The sequence below is a fragment of the Triturus cristatus genome, chromosome 2_2, assembly GCF_964204655.1.
Source record: "Triturus cristatus chromosome 2_2, aTriCri1.1, whole genome shotgun sequence".
NCBI lineage: Eukaryota > Metazoa > Chordata > Amphibia > Caudata > Salamandridae > Triturus > Triturus cristatus.
In genome coordinates this window covers 830,749,109-830,772,120 of record NC_140582.1, presented here as the reverse complement: position 1 = coordinate 830,772,120, position 23,012 = coordinate 830,749,109, and the positions used below count along the sequence as shown (strand labels likewise).

Sequence of the window (23,012 nt, the reverse complement as noted above, 5' to 3'; positions counted from 1 at the left end):
AGGGGAACTGGAACAGCATTATATTACCTCACCCTCGGCAGAATTGTTAGCGCGTGTCCACGAACTTTTGACAGAATACAACACACTGGCTGAAACAGAGGCAAAATACATATCAAAGCGCCATGTGGCCCGTGCATATGGGAGTATCTGAGTCAGCCACTGGACGAGACTGATGTGAGAGAGGCTATTCTGTCTCTCCCTAACAACAAGGCCCCTGGGCCGGACGGCTTAACTACAGCGGCAGTTTGCAGACACCGCGCCATGAGTATGAATAGCCCTGCCAATCTGGTCTACCTCGCCGCATGGCAGCGCTCTGCACACTGATTATCCTCGCCACAATGTGCTGGGACCAGCGGACACACTAGCGCGCCCACTCACCTCCGGACCCCTAGTCGGTGTTACTCTCTCTGACTGCACCGTCTGATTGCACCGTCTGAGACAGCGGTGGCCTGGAGGTGTAGATCTGCGCAACGCCTGGTGAAGTGGTACCTCCGCGATCCCCACCTCACTCTTCTCCTAATTGTTGCATAGCGCGGGCTGGGGTGTCACGGCCATAATGGGCAAACCGGAGAAGAATCAGGCTAAACTGACCTTTGAGCTCCGCAAAAGCGGGAAGCCTTCACACTCAGAGGCTTCGGACTCGGAGGCGGACTCTTCTGCCCTGAACCTCACGGCGCTCGAAAAGTCGCTGTCTGCCATCCATGCCAGCCTGCAGGCCGTTGATGGGAAAATTGAAGCACTCAATGGTCGGATGAACCATTTCTCTTCCAAATTAGATAAACATGCGGCGAGAATCAACGAGGCTGAAAAGCATATCTCGGATGCTGAGGATGGCCTCCAGCATGTGGCCGCTAAAACCACAGATCTGTCTAAGCTACTGGCGGTCATTCAGGCAAAAAACGAGGACATTGAAGCGCGCTCGAGGCGCAATAATGTGCGCATGGCCTGCCGGAATCTCCAAATGTAGGGCGCCTGGAGGATTATGTTGAGACCCTATTGTGGGAGGTATGCGGAGCTGAAACCCTTTCCAACATGTTCACCATAGAACGGGCGCACCGTTCACTGGCGGCGTGGCTGCCGCCCGGTGCCCCCCCAAGGCCGATCATCTCCCGCATATTGAAATTCAGGGACAGAGACACTGTGTTACGCATCAACAGACAAAAAGGTACGATAAACTATCAGGGTAATGTCCTCTCCTTTTACCCCGACTTTACGGCCACAGTCCAAGCCACGCGAAGTTCCAGGGTGTTAAAAAGCTACTCTTGAAGGAAAAGGTTCCGTATGCATTACTCTGCCCAGCGCAACTGTGTATAGGTACGGATGATGACGCCAAGATATTCACTAGCCCTAGACAAGCAATGGACTATGCCAAATGACTGCTTCGTCAGCGGAGGTCTGCGGCTACAACTTCCGATGTGGATGACTGATGGAAATGCAAGCCTTACGATCTGTAAAGTATCACCTAATACTGTTGAGTTTGTGTTGTTTAATACTACTGAGACATGGTGAGATACCGTATATTTGAACTGATGTGTTTATGCGGAAATAGGATATTCACTGTTTTTTTTTGACCAACCCACAATTCTGGGGGACTCCGCCGCCATTGCTTGCTTGCTTGTACTGATGCAGGTTGATGGTTTGGTGCTTACATGATCCCCAGTGTCCGGGTAGCACACCATAGTCACGTGATTGGCAAATGCTAAGGTACTGCAAGGTTTCATGTTATGTGAAGATATATTATGACCACAGGGAGCAGGTAGGAGTGCAACTGGCAAGTTGATATGGTTATAATGTGCTGTGTCTATTTCGATCCTACATAGAGGCTCGGGTGGTTTTATGGGTCCCTGGAGTGTCGCCAAGATGGGATTCTGTTTGATACTGGGGACTACTGGGCTGCATGAAGTAGGTGACGCCCGGGCCTATCAGACTGTTTGGCCCACTCCTAATTTAAGGTTTAAATGGATGGCTTGCGAGAGGGAGCACTTCCAAATGAAATGGCGGCCCCCTCCCTCCCCAGGGTGTGTTTTTTTGCCCCTATGTCCCCCAATGAGTGTACCCCACACAACAAGCTGTGAGATGTTATTATTGTTGGGGTTGGTTTTGTTACGGGGTCTTGGCTTTGGCGATTTGGGGGTGCCAAAGGGAGTGGGGGGAGGATATGGATTGGTTTTTTTCAGCGCTCGAGGTACTGTGATCAGAACATATGTTGCTAATTGTGTCCGCATCCACAGATACACTGACTATCAACCAGCCGCCACTCAAGGGGTAGAGACCATGTTTAGATATAGTAATGGGTGAGACGTATGAGTGTATTACGTGGAATGTGCGGGGTCTCAACACCCCTAGAAATCCGGCAAGTGCTAACGTATCTAGATAGACATAAAGTACAAGTCGCCCTCCTGCAGGAAACACACTTGAGTAAACACACAGAAAACAGGGTAGTGAACAGGTGGGCAGGTTACCGTCTTGCGTCATCCTACTCTACCTATTCCAGAGGGGTACCCGTTCTAATCAAAAAGGGGGTGGCGTTCTTGCCCATGCAGACCTGCATAGATGCCGAAGGTCGCTGGGCTATGGTGTAGGGTAAGTTGGAAGTGGCCTTAATTATGATTATTAACATGTACGGACCTGTGGTGGATGACCCTACACCTTATGTACACATGCTCAATGTGCTGCGCTCATGGCCGGAATCTGCAGTCCTGTGGGGCGGCGATCTGAATACCTACCTCAACCCATATGAGGATAAATCCAACCCGTCCGGTGCACGCACCATTAAAGTGGCTCAGTGTGTTCGAGACGCAATGGAGGAAATGCGGCTGGTGGATGTTTGGAGGCTGCAAAACATGGAGGTCCAGACAGGCACGCACATTACCCCTGCATATAATAGTTGGTCTCGCTTGGACTACTGGTTGCTGAATGAAGATGAAAATGGGTGGGTTACACATGTCAAAATCCTCGCGCACCTTATCAAATCATAACCCTGTCAGTTTGAGCCTCTGCATCCCCACGAATCCACACCACCCTTTCACCTGGCGCTTCCGAGCCGAGGTGCTCCTTGATCCCCTTTATAATGACGCCATAAGGTCGGCCATCATGCAATATTTTGAGTTGAACACAGGCTCAGTGGATAGTCAGGAAACTTTGTGGGAAGCATTTAAGGTACCAATACGGGGAGTGTGCATCAGCACAACGGCGGGGATCTTACGAGACATTAGGGGACAGCTGTCAAAAACAGAGAAAGCCCTAGGGGAACTGGAACAGCATTATATTACCCCACCCTCGGCAGAATTGTTAGCGCGTGTCCACGAACTTTTGACAGAATACAACACACTGGCTGAAACAGAGGCAAAATACATATCAAAGCGCCATGTGGCCCGTGCATATGGGAGTATCTGAGTCAGCCACTGGACGAGACTGATGTGAGAGAGGCTATTCTGTCTCTCCCTAACAACAAGGCCCCTGGGCCGGACGGCTTAACTACAGAGTTCTATAAAACATAAATGGAGCTCCTTGTACCTCATCTCCTAGAAGTCTATGCGAAAGCTCATGAGTCTGGAATACTCCCCCCCTCACTGCGACAAGCTCTAATTATTACCCTTCTCAAAAAAGACAAGTCGCCCATGGCATGCAGTTCATATCGCCCCCTATCTTTAATTAACCTGGATGCCAAAATATTAGCAAACATTTTGGCCACAATAATCCACCCTCTAATTTACCTTCTTGTCCTCCCGGACCAGTCTGGGTTTATCCCGGAGCGTTCCACCTCCCACAATTTGCGTACTATCCTTGCTATGTTCCACGTTCTTAATCCGTAGCTCTCGGCAGCGGCGGTCATGCTCGATGCAGCCAAAGCATTTAACTCCATAGAGTGGAGGTACATGTTTCGTATATTGCATAGAATGGGCTTCCCTCCTATCTTGATGAGATGGATACAGGTTTTGTACACAGACGTTTCGGCACGTGAGCGGGTGGGTGGCCTCACCTCGGACCCCTTTAATATTGAAAGGGGCACCAGACAGGGATGTCCTCTGTCCCCTCTTCTTTTTGCCCTTGTTTTAGAACCGCTGGCCTGTAAAATCCGCCAATGCCACAGAGCTGCTGCTCTTAATTTTAACCACAGGCCGGTAGGAATTTCCATGTTACGCGGATGACATGGTCCTCTTTCTTCGCGATCCACAACAGCACCTGTCCGCCCTCATCCGCGAATATATAAAATTTGACCTGTTCTCCGGACTGACGATAAATTGGGAGAAATCGGTCATTATCCCGCTGACGTCAATCACGTCCCCGCCTCAGCTGGAATACCCACTGGTGTGGACCGAAGACCTGGTTAAATATCTAGGTGTCTGGGTACACCGCGACCCTGGCACTGTCCTAAAAGAAAATTACGGCATGGCGTATAGCAATCTAGTGCAAGAGGTAGACAGATGGTCTCATCTCCCGCTATCACTGGCAGACCGCATAGCAATAATTAAAATGATCGTCCTGCTTAAATTTGTATATCTTTTTAGTAATATTCCGATCAAACTCACTAAACATTTTTTTAAGATAGTACAAACTCAACGCTTGAGATTAGTATGGGGCGCTAAACAGCCCAGAATCAGCTGGTCTACACTAACGCTTACTTATGATAAAGGGGGATTCGCTGCTCCAGACTTCTACGTGTACTATTTATGTGCGCAAGCACAATATGTTTACTACTGTTATCGGACACACGATTTTCTACCGCACGTTGCTGTTGAGGGCGGGGATGCACACCCGGTTCCACTTGAGAGCGTCTTCACACACATTAATAGACACACCCCTCGATCTGAGATCAACCCCATAGACACTACTATTGCAGCCTGGAAGGCGATTGGAAAACGCACACATAAGCTCCAGCTGTATGCACCCGCCCTACCCCTAGCTGGCCATGCGGCACTAACTGTCACTCAAGAACACCGGCCCATTAAAGCCCTGAAGGAGGCGGGCATCACGCATATGTGCGACCTCTTTCCTGGAGGCACCTATGTTACAGGGGACAACATGGATTACATTCGTAATCCTACTCTTCCAGTTTTCCGGTTATCGACTGAAACGCGCACCCAGGGATCACTACCCCACATTCCCTGCTGAACCCGCCACACTTCAATCGCTTCAATTACCATTAGTTGCCCCAACCAGGAAAAAGCTTGTTACCAAATTATACAAGGCGGTACAGGAGGAAACGATACGCAAACCAGACAAAAGTCTGGAGCGCTGGAATGCTATACTCAATTCCCCGATTTCCCCGACGGAATGGGAGCAGATTTGCACATTAACGTGTCGCCTCACGTCTAACGGCAATCTCCGTATCATCCATTTTAAACGTATTCATCAATTGTATCACACCCCAGTATAATTGTATAAAATGGGCCTCAGAGACTCTAATCATTGTATGCGCTGTGGACTGTCTGGGGCTGATTTTCTCCACCTTGCGTGGCAGTGTGAACTAGTGTATACATACTGGGAGGGGGTGACTGCACATATACACGCTATGACGGGGACCACTTTGCAGTGTACACCCTTCGGAGTGCCTTCTTGGCTATGTTCCGCAGCTGAGGGGACTTTTGGGCAGGCTTGTAAGGGTGGTCCTCCTGCTCGCCAAAAGGCGGATCATGTTCAACTCGCGCCGAAAATCGATGTATGGCTTAAAGACCTCGTGTACTGCCGTGAACAGCTTGAGTTGTACGCCGAGGAACTGCCTGAGACTTCTAAACCTAAAGACATCTGGGCTCCATTAAGAGACTACCAATTGAAGCGGACTACTACTGAAACTGGATAACCTGTTCGACTGTCTGTAAGGCTGGGTCACTATATCATTTGCGTTGAATGGTCTGCATTATCAGATTAGGACCGTACCTTGGCTATGCTGTGTAATCTGATCACGAAATGTACCTCTGATGTGTTTTAACTGTTACATTTTGTTCTTGTTTGGTTATACCGCACAATGCGGCAGAATATGTATATTGTGCTGTGAAACTTCAATAAACAGAATAAAAATAAAAAAAAGTTATTCTGATGTTGTTAGGATTTCGAGAGATGACCAAGAGGGAAAATTATTTATTTATTTAATTTTCCTCGTGGTCGTTTCTCAAAATCCCCCCAGCCGGCCTTACCTGCAGCAGCCGCGGCTGACTGTAAGAATGCATTTCATGAAATGGAATATAAAGTAGGGTTGCCAAAAGAAAAATGCCAGCCATGTGTTGTTTAAAGAGCCTGCAAAGACATCGTCTTGACAATAAATAGGGTTATAAATGAAAAAGTATGCATTCATTTGTAATGTGCTTTTTCTGTCTTTGTTCCCTTTAATTATCAGTCATGGATCATTCAGGCAGCCCTAGAACACAATTAAAAGTGCTTTCTATTTATATTTGCTGTTCGAAGTATGCACAGATAAGTGGTGAAAATATGGCTTTAAGTGACGGTTTGTTTTTGTACCATCTGGGACATCAAAATAGTGAGCTGGCAACCCTAATCATAAGGCTGAAAGTTTGTTGCAGGATCAGCACATTATTTATTTCCTCCACCCTCGATCCCTGGACCCAGAATAATGCCATAATACCAATAGTTTAACTTATATCTGAAACCATAAGCGACAGTCGATAAGATGCTGAGTTACTTCAAGTGTCGGGGAATGTACCCTGCCTTCAGACAACTCACACCTCATTCTCACCCTTCACTATCATGCTCAGCCTGCACTCACACCGATCACCATACACTCACACAATTCATCCACTCACCCTGCACTCACAGTGATCACTCTGCACTCACAATCCACTTGTACTGTTCACCCTGTACATCACTATGCAGTCACACGAGGACACTACTCACCCTGCACTCATGTGACACTTCATTCACCTATCCCCTTCACTGCTCAATCTGCAGTTTCACTCTAACAAGCCCATCACTAACCATGCATTCATTCGTCCCACTCTGCACTTACATCCGTACCCAAATTCATATGGTCACCTCACTCACTCCTCTTACCCTAGTCTCACACCGTCACATCGCTCACCGTGCACTCTCATGGGCACTTCTGCCAACATACAGCGCAGAGGGTTAATGTGCCCGCTACAAAGAACGTGTACATGCAGATCACATAACTGTGTGTGAGACAACTATGAGTAGCGCTATAATTTTTTTTTATGTTTGTTGAAAAATTGCTGGCGGTGCTACTTTCAGCACCCTTCATTGGCTTTCTGTGTTACTCAGTCCTTTCCTTCGAAAGAGTCAGTGCTGCACTGCTCCCTCCTGTACAGGAGCTACCAGTGCCCGTTGTCTTTCCAAGGGCAGCATGCGCTGCTCTGCCTTTCCACATCTCTAGTCGAGCTAATGTTGCCACAAATACCAACCGCTCTAAACAAACAAAAGTATCTCCATTCACGCCCATTCTACAGCACAAAACGACTTTTGCAGTCCAGCTTTTCCCCCCGCCCCCGCATGCGCATTGGGATCTTGGAGCAGTTCTCGACAGTCCACAGAAGAGGCGAAATGTACTCCTATAACCCTTAAAACTTTCTGCACGTATGGTATAACAACCTGCTGCTGACCCCGCATAGTTGCACGCAGGAATCAAATGCCTTTGCCCCCCCCATTCTGTCCTGAAAAAAAAGCACTCCCACTTGTATTCTACACTCAGGCTGCCTGGTCTGTTCTGCCCATGGTTTATTTTTATTTCCGCAGATCGGGGATAGCAGAGACTAAAGCATTCTCGCAAACTGACTACATATGTACTTACTTCCCTCGCCCGGTAAGCCAAAGACACATCCAGCACTGTAGCATAGGGCGCCGCCATACTTTCAGGTCACTCACGTGACAGAGCGGTAATGGAAAAACTAGAGCGCTAACCTACATTTTAGTCAAATAACGCACGAGGCTGGACGTCGTGTTGTTGCATAAACAAGCTTTATCATTTACTGAAGTATAAGTAGGCTGAGTTTTAGGGTGAATAGTTATTGTCTGAGCTAGTATGTATGGGCTGTACTGGTAGAAGAGCAAAACCGTCCTTTATTCTGTAATAGGTGATTCCTTAAACCATGTACGTTGATATAACTGCCCCGTGGTTTTTTCTTTTTTTGCATATTTATATAGCGCGAACTCGACCAAAGGTAATGGAGCGCTTTACATGAACACCATATTTACATTACACATTCAGACAGGGGGAGATTAAAGCGATTTGCCCAGAATCACAGGATGTTGACGTGACTCCGAGGCTTGAACTCTGGATTCTAGCACCAAAGGCGGCAGCGCAGCCGAGTGACCACATCCTCTCCCCATCATCCTGTTTGATTTGGGGTAGTTTTACAAAGCACAGGCGCGAAACATCATTCAATTTTAGGAACTAGAATATTTATTGTTTGTTTTAATAAATACGTACAACATTTCCTGATATGTGTATCGGTGCGCAACCCTGTGTTAAATAATCATGTCAATAACACCCCAATGGCTAAAACCGGGTGCGGTAGATGGGGTGACCAGATTCTCAAAACATCAAGCATTGGCATAGCTGATAGGTCTCGCCTTTGGGACCTTATAAGTGTATAGCCATGCAGCACATTTTCCTGAGTGTTGTGCAGACAGGAATTGAAGACCTTTACAACTGCTACACACTAGTTCAAGTAGTCTGATTTAGAAATATATATAAGGTAGTTTCGTGCCACTGGTACATGGTACAGGCTATGTGTGGTAACAGCTGCTTTGTAATGGCCGTTTCCCCTCCAGTATGCAGTAGCTTTGCCACACCGTTTCAAATGTTTTTCCTCCCAAACAGCTTTTCACTTACTCTAAATTAGCCCCTCATTTCAACTTATTAATGTAAAAACAATGTAAACAGTTATTGTACCACTTCCAGTTGAAGGTTCAGAAAGTTTCTTCCTGCATAATCAATTGTCTCCAGCCGCTTGCCAGGCTACAAAGATTACTCCCTTCAGTCCCCAAATTACGTATATGATACCAATTTGCTATGACCTGATTCACAACAAGCAGCGGTAATGTTTTTTATGATTTCATCAGTAGTGCCCATGTCTGAACGCAAATACTTTGCCCCTGTATCTCCAGCACGCATCAAAGATAGGCTCTGCCACCATCTCCAAGCCCAACCACGGTGCTGCTTGGAATACCAAAAGTAGGTCTAGAAGGCAAATCTGTGGAGTTTTAAATTCTGAGGCCACGCAGAACCTAAAAACTGCAAAGTAATATTTCTGGTACCCAAACCTGATAGCACTGACAGGCCGTACTATGTCAATGGGTGTGGTGTTGGTGAAAGGGGCAGTGGAAAGGGTACTTTAGGTCGAGAATACAAAAGTGATATTGCAGAAGCAAACAGAGCCTCAAACCACTGACTACACAGGTATTTATAAAAGCACTCGGGACTGGCAGCTGCCCAATATCGGAAGCCTCTACCACTCGCAGACCACTTGGTCAGCACAGTAGATTGAAGCGTTCTCTGAACTCATTCTTAAATGACATGTCGGACACTAGTGACAATGACAGACTGCACACGAATAACCACCACACCACCCAGGAATGCGTAAACGTAAACCTGAGGAGACGCCATGAAGCTTCAACACTACAGAAATGCCCTATGGTGAACAATCAAGAGAAAGGCATTAAACATTGTCATCTGTTAAAACGTGAGGAAGATAAACTGGAACAGGGAGGGCAGTGACATCGCTCATGCATCTGATTATGGAAGCAGAGTATATTACCAAATTGCTACATGTCAGTAAAGAGCTGTACATAATTTATCAGGATTTTCAGGGAAGTATGTGATATTGTACCTGCCCGATTGATTTACACGGCAGGCCCCTGCTGGGGAGCGACTGCTGCGGTGGATTTCAGATGTGATTTATGGTCTGGAGGCAGAGGCGGTCAATAGAGAAAGGTGCAGAGATAAGATGACAGGAGAGCTGTGGAGCACAGGGACAGCCAGTGGGTAGAGGACACTGTGGAAAAGAGAACAGACGGCTGAGAAAGGTGACTGCGGCTAGAGGGAGATCCGGAACACGACGGCACTGCCGTCCATTCGTCCGAGAATTGTCGATACTTCCTAACCACTCAGTGATGTTCTGAATTAAACACGTCACCACCGTTCCCCACTTCAAGCCGGAATCACGGAGGACTTGGGAATCATATAGGGTGCAAAACAGGGCTAGAACATGACTGGAATGGAAGCAAAGAGGGGAAGTAAAGACGATTAGCCAACAAGTGTTCACTGAAGGAAGCAAAGCAAACAGCTGGAGAAGAGAGAAAACAGGAGGAATAGAAGTAAAGATGAGGATGCAAGGGGAGGTACAGAGGGAGTTAATGACAGTAACGGCACGCATATTGTGAATGGCGGTGCTACAAGTAGTGCTGCGGAGAGCTAGGAGGTGTGAAGGGATACTGCGTGCCGAAGAGTGAATGGTAGATGGGCCACAAGAGGAAGAATGGTAGTCCAAGGTGACGAGAGAAGTGGGGACCAGTGGGAAGAATGGATGCAAAGAAGAGAGAAGCGAGCGCAAGAGACATAAAAGAAATAAAGAAAAGTAGAGCTGGAAAACAGGAGAGGAAAGCAAAAATGACGAGAGTCGGAGCAGGGGAACCAAGTAAAATGGAGAAGAGCATGGTTAACTTTAAAAACAAATGTATATATTTTCACCTTTACTCATTCCAAACTATATGACCACTATGATTTGAGTCCCAAGAAAACATTATGTGTGGGAGTTGCCAGGGGTGTGCAGGAGAGAGAGGAAGGTGAGGTAGGGTGGGGGAGGGTAAGCTCTTTTCAAGCACTCGTGTATCTGTGGGTGTTGCCAAAGGAATGGGTGAAACACTGCAGGAGAGAGAGGGAGGTGAGGTAGGGTGGGGGAGGGTAAGCTCTTTTCAAGCACTCGTGCTTGCGAGAGTGAGGAGCAGCGCACGCAGCCACGCTAATTGAAAAGAAATGAACTGCGCGCCGCTGCTCGCTCCCGCAAGGTGGATGCCAGCACAAGCACAAGTGCTTGAAAAGAGCTGACCAATTTCTAAAGGTCACCTCCTACAGCAGCGCATGTACGCTGCCCAGTCGAGACCTCAAAAACCGGGACAGGTGTCATAGACATAGAAGTAGGACTGACAGCAGTACCCATGGCTTTAAGTGGGATGGAAAAACGGGATGGGGGTCTCTCAACGGCCGTGGCCGATGTAATTAAGGACGTGGCTTAAAACACATAGGCTAAAAAAATCTGTACTTAGCATAGCGACCCACCTGAAAAATGTGCTGCTTCTGTCATTGTATCCAGATGAATAATATAACAAGTAACATCACAACTAAAACAAGCCTGGACTATTGGCTTCGTCAATGGTTGTTAGCTACATAAGAGAAATAAGCAACAACTTTGGCTTCGCTGTACATAACATTGAAAATGCCTCAGTTCTGGAATGAAGAGACAGACTGTGAAAGAACTATAACAGGTCTTCGTGAAAGCAGTGAAGGGTTGCACTGCTGCAGCAGTAAGCTTTTTTTTCCGTGACGGCAAAAATGGAGAGCCGGATAGAGACCCGTCTCAGGCTGAGAGAAGTAAAGCAGGCGCACTGAGACACTTTTTAAAAACCGGGACATTTATCTGTTTAACCCGGGCACTACGCAAAAACCGGGACATTTCTTTAATTTGGATCAAAGTGTCGGGACACCGGGACACTGCTCCAACCACCGGGACCGTCCCGGGAAACCGAGACGTCTGGGCACCTTACATTTAGAGCAAGCTCAATATGCAAGACTGAAATATTCTCAGTAAGAACAAACACAGGGTTATAGAATAATAGGCAATCATCCTTTGGTACTAGGTCATTCATAGCTGCCAAGGATTCAGATTGCTTATGTGTGACATTTTCATAATTTCAGTGAAATTATGAGTGATATTCAACGACTATGAGTGACTCTTTCTCGTGAGCAAAATCAAGCAATGAAGACGAGGGAAACATATAAAACAAGCATTTGCAATGCAAACATTTTCGCCTTTGGGACCTTATATGTTATTTAGCTATGCCTGGGTGCTGAAATATTTACTGTTCTTTAACCATGGAGAAAAAGTAAGCACCAAACTGCGTGACACGTCAGGTATGGGAACACATGGAGAGAAATATTGCCTTTCAGCGGGAAATGGTATAGTCCAAAGCTCTGTTTTCAATATAAAACCAGGGCCTTCGGTAGTCATATCACTGAAAATACAAGATTTGAAAAAAAATATTATTGTCTACGGGTGCTCGTGGAAGACAATTTCTATGGACTAGAATCTAGAGAATGCTAAAGTGATTCTGGTATTTTACTGACCTCTGCTGGTCGTTTTCTATCAAGAAAGTTAAATAGAGGCCGTTACCAGAAATATTTAAAAAAAGAAAGCCCCTCAGCAGAAAGCAATTCTGGTATTTTACTGACCTCTGCTGGTCGTTTTCTATCAAGACAGTTAAATAGAGGCAGTTGAACAGTAAAAAGTCCCTAAGCAGAAGCAGACAAGTCCTAGGGCTGATCTCCAGAGCCCACAAAGTACATACACATGAAAGTATATACTAAAGTATATAAGTATATACTAAAGTAAATACAAGAGGTCTCAAACGCTCAACCTAGAAACATCCATTTAAGCAAGAAACTAAGAAGATCTTAAAACTGCTGCAAAGCACCAGAAATGGAAGGGCACCACCAGGCTCTGTTGAATTAAGTGATGCCGCTGGCTGAGAGTAATTTGTTGCCCGAGCCAGCACCAGTTGGACCGCGTGCTAGCACTATTAAAGCACATTTTTATTAGAATCTCACTACATTCGGCCCTGGCACTCACTTACTTCGCTAAAGTAGGCCAGTGGCAATTTCGGGCAACACCTCGTTGTGGCCGTAACGACTTCGCTGCAAATGCTGGCAGCTGGGCATCATGATGCATAGTTGCCAAGGTTTCAGATTCCTATAAGTGACATTTTTATAATTTCAGTTTAATTATGAGTGACATTTCAACAACTATGAATGACACTTTCTGGCGAGCAAAATCAAGCAATGAAGACGAGGGAAACAAATATTAGACATAACTCCCATTTGCGCATCGAGATTGTCTGAATCTTACATTTTGAGCTGAATCATTGCCCTTTATAAAAGCATCCGCTACATTATGCTCCCAAAAGAGAAATATTATTGCTCTGGAGCAAAATACAGTACATTTTCAGCATAACCTTGGCCTCAAAATTAAAGACATCGCTCAAAAGTGTTGAACAATCACGGACGTGTAACGCCCTGTTTCACGTCCATAATTTTTTAACACCTTTTATAATATTTCGCTAGTGTGGCCTGCAACAAAACCTTAGTCCAAAAATTCATAATACTTTAGGCCTCCGAGTCTTACTCCCGAAAGTCATTACACTGAAGTTTCTTTTTCAAATGTGTAAGTTTGATATTTTAAATAAATAAATCCGTGCAGGTGCTCAAGCCAGAACATGGATGTAAAGTTTTCGGATATGGGTAAGTCAGAGTTTTCCCATTTCTACGGAGGCCAGCTCATCTTTCGGGCCCGTCCTCAGATTGCCTTAAGATACAGTACCAAGCCCCAGAGGTTCCGAACATATTACCCGATGTGACGGCAGGACTCAGGCCCCTTCTATGCAACCTGTCTTCCTCACAGGACTCGCTTTGAAGTGGCAATTGCAGTGAAAGGTGACTCTGTTGGCGCACTTCACTCTGTCCACCTATCTCCCTTTCGCCTTACTGTTCGGTTCTCGTTGATGGTGAGAGTAAGTAGCTCATGGAGAACGGAGCCCCGCATTTCTGAGCGGAGCCTGAAGGAAGTTAATTATTTAGGTTGCACTCTACTCTCTCATCAACTTCACTTGCAGCGCGATTCTGGCTGCGCTGCAATGCCGGTCCACTCCAGTCAGTATAACCATTCCCTCTCTCCGCAACGGAGGCTATAGCGCCCGCCATGATAATTTGCTGCAAAGTAGCCCAGCGCCTACCAGCCTCCCACAAGTTAACTAAACTCTGGCAGCGGCACATGATGTCTGGTCCCCGCGGCACCTCATGGTACAACATTGTAGCATTAAGCATTACAGCCTGCCAGCTGAGTGAGCCCCAATCCAGTGCTGGAGCAACGCGTACATACAACGGCATGTGCTGCCAGCTGCCACTCCACTGTTGTTTTTGGGGCAGTGCTATGAACGGCTTGGCTTGTCTTGACAGCTGAGGCCCTATGCATTATGCTTGAGGCCTTATGCATGGTACTTGGCAGGACTGATGACGATTGTGAGGCTCAGAGCAGTAGCTGCACACTAACAATGTGGACTGGTGTGCTCTCTAGGCTGTTGAGGCATCACAGGGCGTGGGGTTCACGCATCCACCAGATAGGCTCCGGTCACAGGCTCTTTTAATTTACCGCTGTGTGAGCAGTGCCGCCATTGCAGCTGCAGCCTGCCAAAACTGAACTGCAGGTGCTCGTGCTGCTGCAGGTGGCATCAAGACGTCCCAATTAAAATGTGTGTCACAAAACAACTTAGACTACCTCACCCAGACTGATGTCTCAGTAGTGGCCATTAGGCATTGACTCGCGTCAGTCTCATGAATTTTACAAAATATGCCCGCGCAGCCCTTCCATGTTGTGTGAATACTAGTAATGTTACATTGTACCAGAGTAGAGCTGCAGACTCTGAACCAGCTCCAAGCCTGTCAGGGGCAGCACTCACTGCTCACTGCCACTTTAGATTTAGTGACTATGGCATGATTACTAGCTCTCCTGCTTCACAGCTCAAGAAGCGCTATTATCCATGACTTTGCATTTCAGTGCACTGATGCGGACCATCACACTGAAATGTGTTAGTCTAACGCCTGATGCATGGTACTTGGCAAGGCTGACTTGGACCATATATGTGCTTGACTGGTTGGTCGCCGCCAGGCAATTCTTAGTTGTCAAGCATCACAGAACTCAAACAATGGTTTATATATTGACGGGTAACGTGCTGTCAGAATATTAAAATTGGCGCATGAATATTAACGACCCTGGAGCACGCATGTTTGTACTGTTGGCGCAGCAAAAGGGAATGGGGTTGTAATTTACATTTTGCATTTGTGACATTTCAATATATGTGTGGCACTTATATATGCATGTAATGTAATAGATTGCACAAAAAAGAAGGGAATTGTTGCATTGCAATGTGTAGATTGGACACGACCCCTGCTATAAATAATGACACAGACAGAGCACTGCTACGTCTCCCACACAGTGTTACGACCACACACAACCCTATAAAACAGCTGTACACAACAAACATTCATGCTCAACATAAGATTTTCAATAAAGTAGAGCCACTTTTATTGCGGTTCTCAACAGTTATTACTATTCCTCCCATCACTGGCTGCCCTTTGTTAAAATTACAAGAGCCAAATGTAAAAAAATCAACTGGATCTTGTAAGTGACACCTGGAAACTACGATTAAGGGGCTGCAGAATGAGGCCTTGTGAAGGCTGTTAAGTTGACAGCACTACACATCTATGATTTTTTCCATTTGTTCCTTCTAAGCAGTCAGTGGGATGCCATGAACAGTACCCAATCTCTTATAGTCGGGGAAGGGTTTTTATGTTGCTTGTTTTTTTTATCCAGAGTTCTATTAAAAAACAAAAAAACGTAGTGGCAAAGGAGAACGTTTTATCTTTTGACAGCAGAAGCATCTAAAGACTTAGGGCCATATGTACGACGCGCAAAATAGCGCTTCGCAAATTGTGAGTTTTTTGGGACTTGCAATTTGTGAAGCGCTATCATGCATGTATCAACCCTGTTATTACACTGATTAGCGATACCCAATGGGGTCGCTAATAGAGAGGCTCACGAATATTAATGAGCCTCTCGCAATTTGCGACCCCATTGGGAATGGCAGGCCCTCCCAGATATGGTGGCCTGCTGGGCTCAGCAGACCACCATTTCTGGGACTGCTTTTAAATAAAGCAGTTTTTTTTATAAATGCAGCCCGTTCTCCTTAAAGGAAAATGGGATGCATTTTTTTAAAAAACTGAAACGTTTTTCTTTCTTTTTTTAAGGGCAGGCAGTGGTCCCTGGGACCACTGCCTTCCCTTAAGAAATGTTTTCCCCTACGTTTTCAAAGGGGAAGGGGTTCCCTGGGGACCCCTTCCCTTTTGCAACCCCATTACCACCCTCTTGAAGAGGGTGGTAATTTGCGAGAGTTTTGCCCACGCAAATGCGGCCGCAAAACCTTTGCACATGGGGTTGCGCACACTATTAGGAAGGGAACGCCCCTTCCTAATAGCGACTCACGATACCAAAATAGCGAGTCTTAAATAAATTGCGACTCGCTATTTTGGTGCTGTACATACCCCTAATGGTTTTTGCATGCGCAAACGGGTTCGCAAACCCGTTTGCGCATGCAAAAACCGTCATACATCTGGCCCTCAGTGCCTTACAACAGTGGGGAAAATACAGCTTTTTTAATAAAAAAATTCCATTTGTATATTTCCACGCCATAACAGACACAAGTTTACGTGGAGGAGTGCATGTCTTACTTTAACTGACACTCAGGCCATTGCTCCTGCGGCTGTGGTCTGCTTAGAGGCGACAGCTCTCCCAAACCCAGTGGCTGTTGTTTGTTGCATAGTGGAATACAACTTCAGACGGGAGCACGCTGAATTCTTATGCTGGGTAGGCAAGTCACACTAACTGCCCAGTCGCAATGCTCAAACAACCGGAGGCAGGATTAGCTGAGCTAGCAAGAGCTGGTGCAACAGTGAGTGTGAAATCGAGCACAGTGTAATCATCAAATACTAGAGGCCATGTCTGCCACACAATCTCTGCTTTTATTCAGCACTCTACGTGGGACACCAGGCTGAACTATTCCTTGGATGCCCATGGGGTAGACATGGTATACATGTTCACGTCACCCATGTGTTTACTCTTACCACCCACCTCCCTGAACTTAGTGGTCGAGTCCACTTGACCCACATCACTACAGTGAGAGTCAGCACAGACCATTTCAAAACAAGAGACAGCTGGCACTCTTTGTAGATAGTGAAGATAATGCATGCTTTGCAGCCATGCAAAGAGGCAACCATTGTGTGAAAATTTCACACCTTTAGGTTAAGCGTAGAAAAATGTTATAACGGTAACACGTTAGTCTAAAACTAGATGCATGTCACATGGCAGGGCTGGTTACGTGCGTCAACCTTAGTAAAGGCTTCGCCACAGATGAAAAGTTTGGAAACCATTGTCAGAAGTGTAGTGTCCTCACCAGCCCGAGTACATGCAAAGGATCACGCCATACACGGAGCTTGGTATTGCACGTCTCTATTCGTCAGCGTGTAAACATTAACTACTGAACATTCTACATCAAGAATTCCATCACCCACTGTCCTATGTTCTATATAGGGCCCATTGTAGTTTTCCCTATGTTAGCCTAACTGTGCACGACACATGCTGAGTTAGCTTTGCACACGTTAGTTACTATATAAACACGTTTGTTTCTGTGCCACATTATAGTTTCACACAGAACCTGCAGTTGTTTTCTTGTTCTGTTCTTTCCTGGGATTAAGTCTGAACAGCAGACAAGGTCAAATAACAATGTCCCTTGTTATTTTGTTCTGGTTGGGCACTCGCACCTAGACACAACACAGAAATGAAGCTGTTGTTTATGAGCACGTAAACCTTGTCATATATATGTGCTCAGCAATGTAACAAACAGAGAATGATTTTTCCTGAGAGAAGATCACAGCTGTATCTGAAATGTAGAGCGTCCATCTGTGTATGCTAAGATATGGGATCCGCTGCTAAACCTAGAGATCTTTGCTGTATAATCAGTTTGCTTCTGAAGAAGCGAAGCGGTGTTAGGAATTTCTGTCTTATAATAAGACAGGGCTTTTCATAATATATGGTTTATTAACAATGCTGATGGTATTTTTGCTAGACAGTTGTTTTCTGAATGCTGCACGTATACAGCATTCTAGAGCACAATGCCTTCAACTTTTTTAAGCTATTTCATCAAGACGAGGGAACCACACTCAGTCCCGTAGAGCTTGTTTAGTAGCAACCACTCTACAATGTCCCTCATGGACCAGTTCAATAACTTGTTGTCTCAGGCACTCTGGTATGACAATTCTCGAACCTCGTAAGATGATGCCTTCTGAGATAACTGAAAGTTCTTCTTGCACATTTTTGAATTTCTGGTATTCAAGGTCATCAAGAAGAGGTTGAGTATGTTGTCACCATGATTGATGTCCAATAATGTAATTGAGTATCAGCAAATCTCTGTCAGTGCGTGTGGTAGCAATGATTTGTTGCATCGTTATGGCAGCAGGGGTACTGGAATTCATGATGAAGTTAACATACCCATCAGCCACTTCAGAAGTAGTGCCATGACGTATTAGTGCACATGAGAAGTAGTCAGCAGGGTCTTGATCTTTTCCTGGACGATGCACAATCATATAATCATACCCCTGCAATCGCAATGCTTTAGAAGTAGTGCCAGGACACTGTATTAGTACACATGAGAAGTAGGCAGCAGGGTTTTGATCTTTTCCTGGACGATGCACAATCATATAATCATACTCCTACAATCAGAACCCCCTCTTCTCAATGCGAGGGGGCACCTTGGCTTTAGGATTGTCAAAAATGTTGACCAATGCTTGGTGATCACTATGAAATACTTCTATATAGGAATACATGAAAATGATCACAAGCCCACAACACAGCAAGGCTTTCTTTTTCAGCTTGTGAATAGGCACGTTCCGTCGATGTCAAACTTCGTCTGGCATAAGCCACAAAGTGCCTTGGAGCATTGGGATGTCCAGTGTGCTGGGCAAGGATGGTACCCAATCATACTTGGCTTACATCAACAACAACCTCTGTCTGTAATTTCATATTAAATTGTGCCATTTCAGTGGCTTTCTCAATTGCATGCTTGATTTTCTTGAAGCTTTGTTCACATTCGCATGACCATTGAAATGGAACATTTTGTTTAGTTAAGTTTCTCTATGGGGCACTTACAGTGGCAAAGTCACTTATAAGCCTTAAAAAGTATTTGGCCATGCCAAGGAAGGATTGCAGCATAGTTATATATTGTGGGAGAAAAGTAGATGACAAGGCTTGTCTTTTATTTGGATCCGAAGTCATTCCCCAATCAAAAAAATACGACCAAAGAACTTGTGTTCGGTTTTATGAAACTCACATTTTACCGCATTTAATGTGAGGCCTGCATCGGCAAGGGTACGACACACTTGTGTAAGAGCTTTAGCATGTTCCTTTCATGTGGCTCCAAAACCCAGTATGCCATCACTGTAATTGAAAGCATTTGTGACTGGCTGTATTATGCCACTAAGGACAAAAGTTCTGCAGCTTATAGCACTCCAAAACATAACCTTTTATATATAAAAAATCCAACAAGAGTTGAAAACATAGTAATGTACCTGCAATTCTCTTCCAGTTCGAGCTGGTGATACCCTTTGTTCAAATCAAGGCGGGAAGACTTTAGCTCCATTCAGCTGCTGAATCATGTCAGCAGTGTGCGGACCTGGATGTCGTTCTCTTTCAATAGCCTTGTTAACTTGATGCATATCAATGCAGATGTGCACATCTCCTCCACTATCCTCTTTCAGCACTAACACTTTGGGTGATACTCAAGGTGTCCGACCAGTCGATCGCTCAGTGATGTTGTGCTTTAATAGGGTTTCAACTTCTTTTTCCACAGCCTCTTGTAAATTAAATGCAATTTGCAGATGTCGTTGAGCAACAGGACGGATGGCCTCATTTATGTGAAGTTGCATTTTCATGGCCTTAAGTCTTTGTAATCCATGAAGCAAGGATGGAAACTGATTCATGAGTAAACATGCACTTGATAAAGTGCCTGGCAAGACATGAATTGGTGCTTGTACTTTCGTCTTTTTATGCTTCACAGTTGCTATGAATGAACCTTGAATTTGCAGTGGCGTCGAAGCAGCCCATGTATACACTTTGGTTTTTGATGGGGTTAAACGGGGCCTTGAAGACCGTTCATTGTACTTTTCCGCTACCTTCTTGTTAATCGACGTGCCACTATCTATGATAACAAGCATTTGCAATGCAATAGGTCTCGCATTTGTGAGAGTTTAAGCTATTGGCATTGTAAATGACAATGCCTTTTATTGATCTGTTTTGATAAATAACACATAAATAAAAGGCATTGTCATTTACAATGCCAATAGCTCAAACTCTTGTAAATGCAAGACCCTTTTCACTTCCTTGAAGCGGGCTCCATTTTCTCGGGCTGCTTGGAATGTGGAAGTGCGCATGGCATGCTGAATGTTGCAGGGAAGCATGTTGTGACTGCACTAGGACAAACTCATTAAAGAAAATAGCACTTACAGGCAAATAAGACAAACGGTGTAACAACAGAAGTAAAAGAGCCAGTCCTCATGGGAGGTTACAAATGAAGACAAGGTGGTACTAAGGAGGGACTAGCAAGCCTATTAACGAATCAGAAGCCAGCATTTACAAAGGACAATGACACAAGCCATTCAAAAATATGGGCGGACAGTGGGCAAAGCTTTAAGAATATACTCCAATACAGCATGCCTCGCAGAGCAGCGCATGCGCTGCCCGGGTCGACCTTCAAGGGATATCCTGCCACTATCCTGGTGGAGGTCCTTGGGCGGGAGAGGTTAGTTATAATGGATGTGGACCTTAATTGGAGTGTCCTGGTTGAGGTTCTTGAGTGGGATCTGACTACACAAGCCAAGGTCTCTTCAAGGAAGAGGTTTCTAGGCTGATGTCCTTGGACGGTGAGATGCTGTCATATTTGAGGTCTGTGCATGCGCAGTGACTGTACTGGGTGAGTACCTGAAGAGGATCAATGGCGCCCAGAGCTGCAGGATAGGGAAAGTGAACTGGTTGAGAGTGCGCAGGCCTTGCTCACAAACGAGCTACTGAGTGCTGCACCGGCTCTGAGGATGAGGCTACTGGGTGTATGCCTCTGTCCCTGGACATGGATGCTCTGGTCCACCAGAGCAAATTAAGGTTTTGAACTGAGCATCGACAGGCTCAAAGCCCGTCATGGAGTCCACCTACGGTCTTTTGGCAGAGTTGAAGTTAAAGTTCAGTCTTTTGACAGTCCCAAGACTTGAAGAATTATGGAACAAGGATATACATAGAGTTGCAGTGTCAGGTGTGCCAAAACAAAGAATATTAACGTTTTGTGGTTTGCCAATAAAAAGAGGTGCAGTTTGTTAGGGTGTCGCAAGAAACTAAATGTTTCAATTTTCGAGTTTTTCAGTTTTGGGGGTTGCCAAATGATACAATATCACAGTTTTGAATTGTGCCATGGTACAAAGAGTTGCTGTTTGGTGGTTTTCCAAGACAGAGTTAGTTGCCATTTTGCTGTGTGTCAATAACCAAAGTTGCATTTTTGGGCGTTTTCAGACAGAGTTACCGTTTTGTGTGTGCCGGTATTTTGAGAGTTGCACTGGGAGGGATTTCGAAGACAGGCAGCGCTCAGTTTGGGAATCTCACAACAGAAAGGGTGACAATATTTGAGTGATTTCAAGCTCTAGAGAATTGCAGCTTCTGGATATGCAAAGACACTGAGTTGTCATTTGAGACTGACCCAGCATATGTAGAATTGCTTTTTTGTGGCTATCGAAGACACAGAAAGTTGAAGTCTAGAGATTTGACGAGATTCAAAAAGCAGCAGTGTGTTTGAAAAGACGCAGCTGCAGTTTTGAGGTTTGGAAAGACAAAACTAGTAGCAGTTTCCGGGTTTCCCAATACACAAAGGTCCTTTTTTGGGGTGAGCTGGGAGAGGGCACCAAGAATAAGCACAACTTTTTGACGCTGAGTAAGAGGATCCTCATTGCCAGAGATCTGTGGATTTACAATTTGTTCGATGAGTGAATAGAAAGAGGTCATAGTAGAAATGCAATTCCAAGATTTTCAAATTTTGATCACTGTTAGATTTGGGGGTCTCTAGTTGGCAATGGTTGGCACCTTTGTCCAAATAGGGACCCTTGCGTCTAGTCAGGGTAAGGGGCTACACTCCTAAAATAACCCCTTCTCACCCCCTTGGTAGCTTAGCACGAGCAGGCAGGCTTATCTCAGAGGCAGTGTGTAAAGCATTTGGGAACACATACAGTAATACAGTGAAAACACAACAAATGGACACCACACCAGTTTAGAAAAATAAGTAATCTTTACTAGACTCAACGCAAGACCAAACAACAAAAATCCACAATACTGTAATCAAAAATAGACTTTAAAATGGTAGAAATAGCTTAGTTCAATGTAGATGGTCAATGCGACCCTCTACTTTCAAAGTACCTTAGATGCGTCACGCCAAACAAGCAAAAGGGTCGCTGGGAAGTTGATGCGCTGTTCCTTACACTCAGGGGAGTGGATGTGTCGGTCCCTTACTGCTGCGCATGGGAGTTGAGGCACGCTTCCTTACTGTGTGGGGAGTTGACGCGCCTGTTTCTTACTGTGATCTGATGCGATGACGCTCCAGTGCAATGCGACAAAATGGCGTCTTGGTTACAGTGCGACAATGTAGATGCGATGCGTGCACGCCCGGCGGCTGTACGGCGACTCGGTGAACTTCTGAGCTGTGACAGGCCCTGTGACACGCTTCTCCGGTGATGCGACCATCACCTCTGTGGCACGCTTCTACGGTGATGCGACGTGCTTCTGTGATGCAATGGCGACAGCAGGAGCGGCGGCGGGCTTACCCGGCGATGCGCCAACTACTGCTGCGGCGGAGACACGCTTCTTCTTTGTTGAGTCGCGCTTCCAGCTCCCAGCCACACGCAGTCTCTTAGAAGGCCCAGCACAACAGTAGGCACTTCAATTCCCAGCAAGGGAATTCGGGGGGAGCTGGCGGTGAAGTCTTTTATCCCTGAGACTTCAGGCAGGAGGCAAGCACAGTTCAAGCCCTTGGAGATCTTCTTCAAGATGATGAAAGCACACTCAGTCCTTTACGCCTTTCTTTGGCAATGAAGCAACCACTGCAGGCCAACCCCCAAACCGCACACAGCACAG

At 45.8% G+C, this 23,012-nt stretch overlaps 1 protein-coding gene across 2 annotated transcripts in view; it reads right to left on the bottom strand.

Moving 5' to 3' along the window:
- Positions 1-7,891, bottom strand: part of GUF1 (GTP binding elongation factor GUF1) — a 328,054-nt gene extending 320,163 nt beyond the window's left edge. For both annotated transcript variants that reach the window (XM_085642161.1, XM_085642162.1), the window contains exon 1: positions 7,760-7,891. The gene's annotated coding sequence lies outside the window, so the exon portion shown is untranslated. The remainder of the gene's footprint in view (positions 1-7,759) is intronic.
- Positions 7,892-23,012: the final 15,121 nt, after the last annotated feature.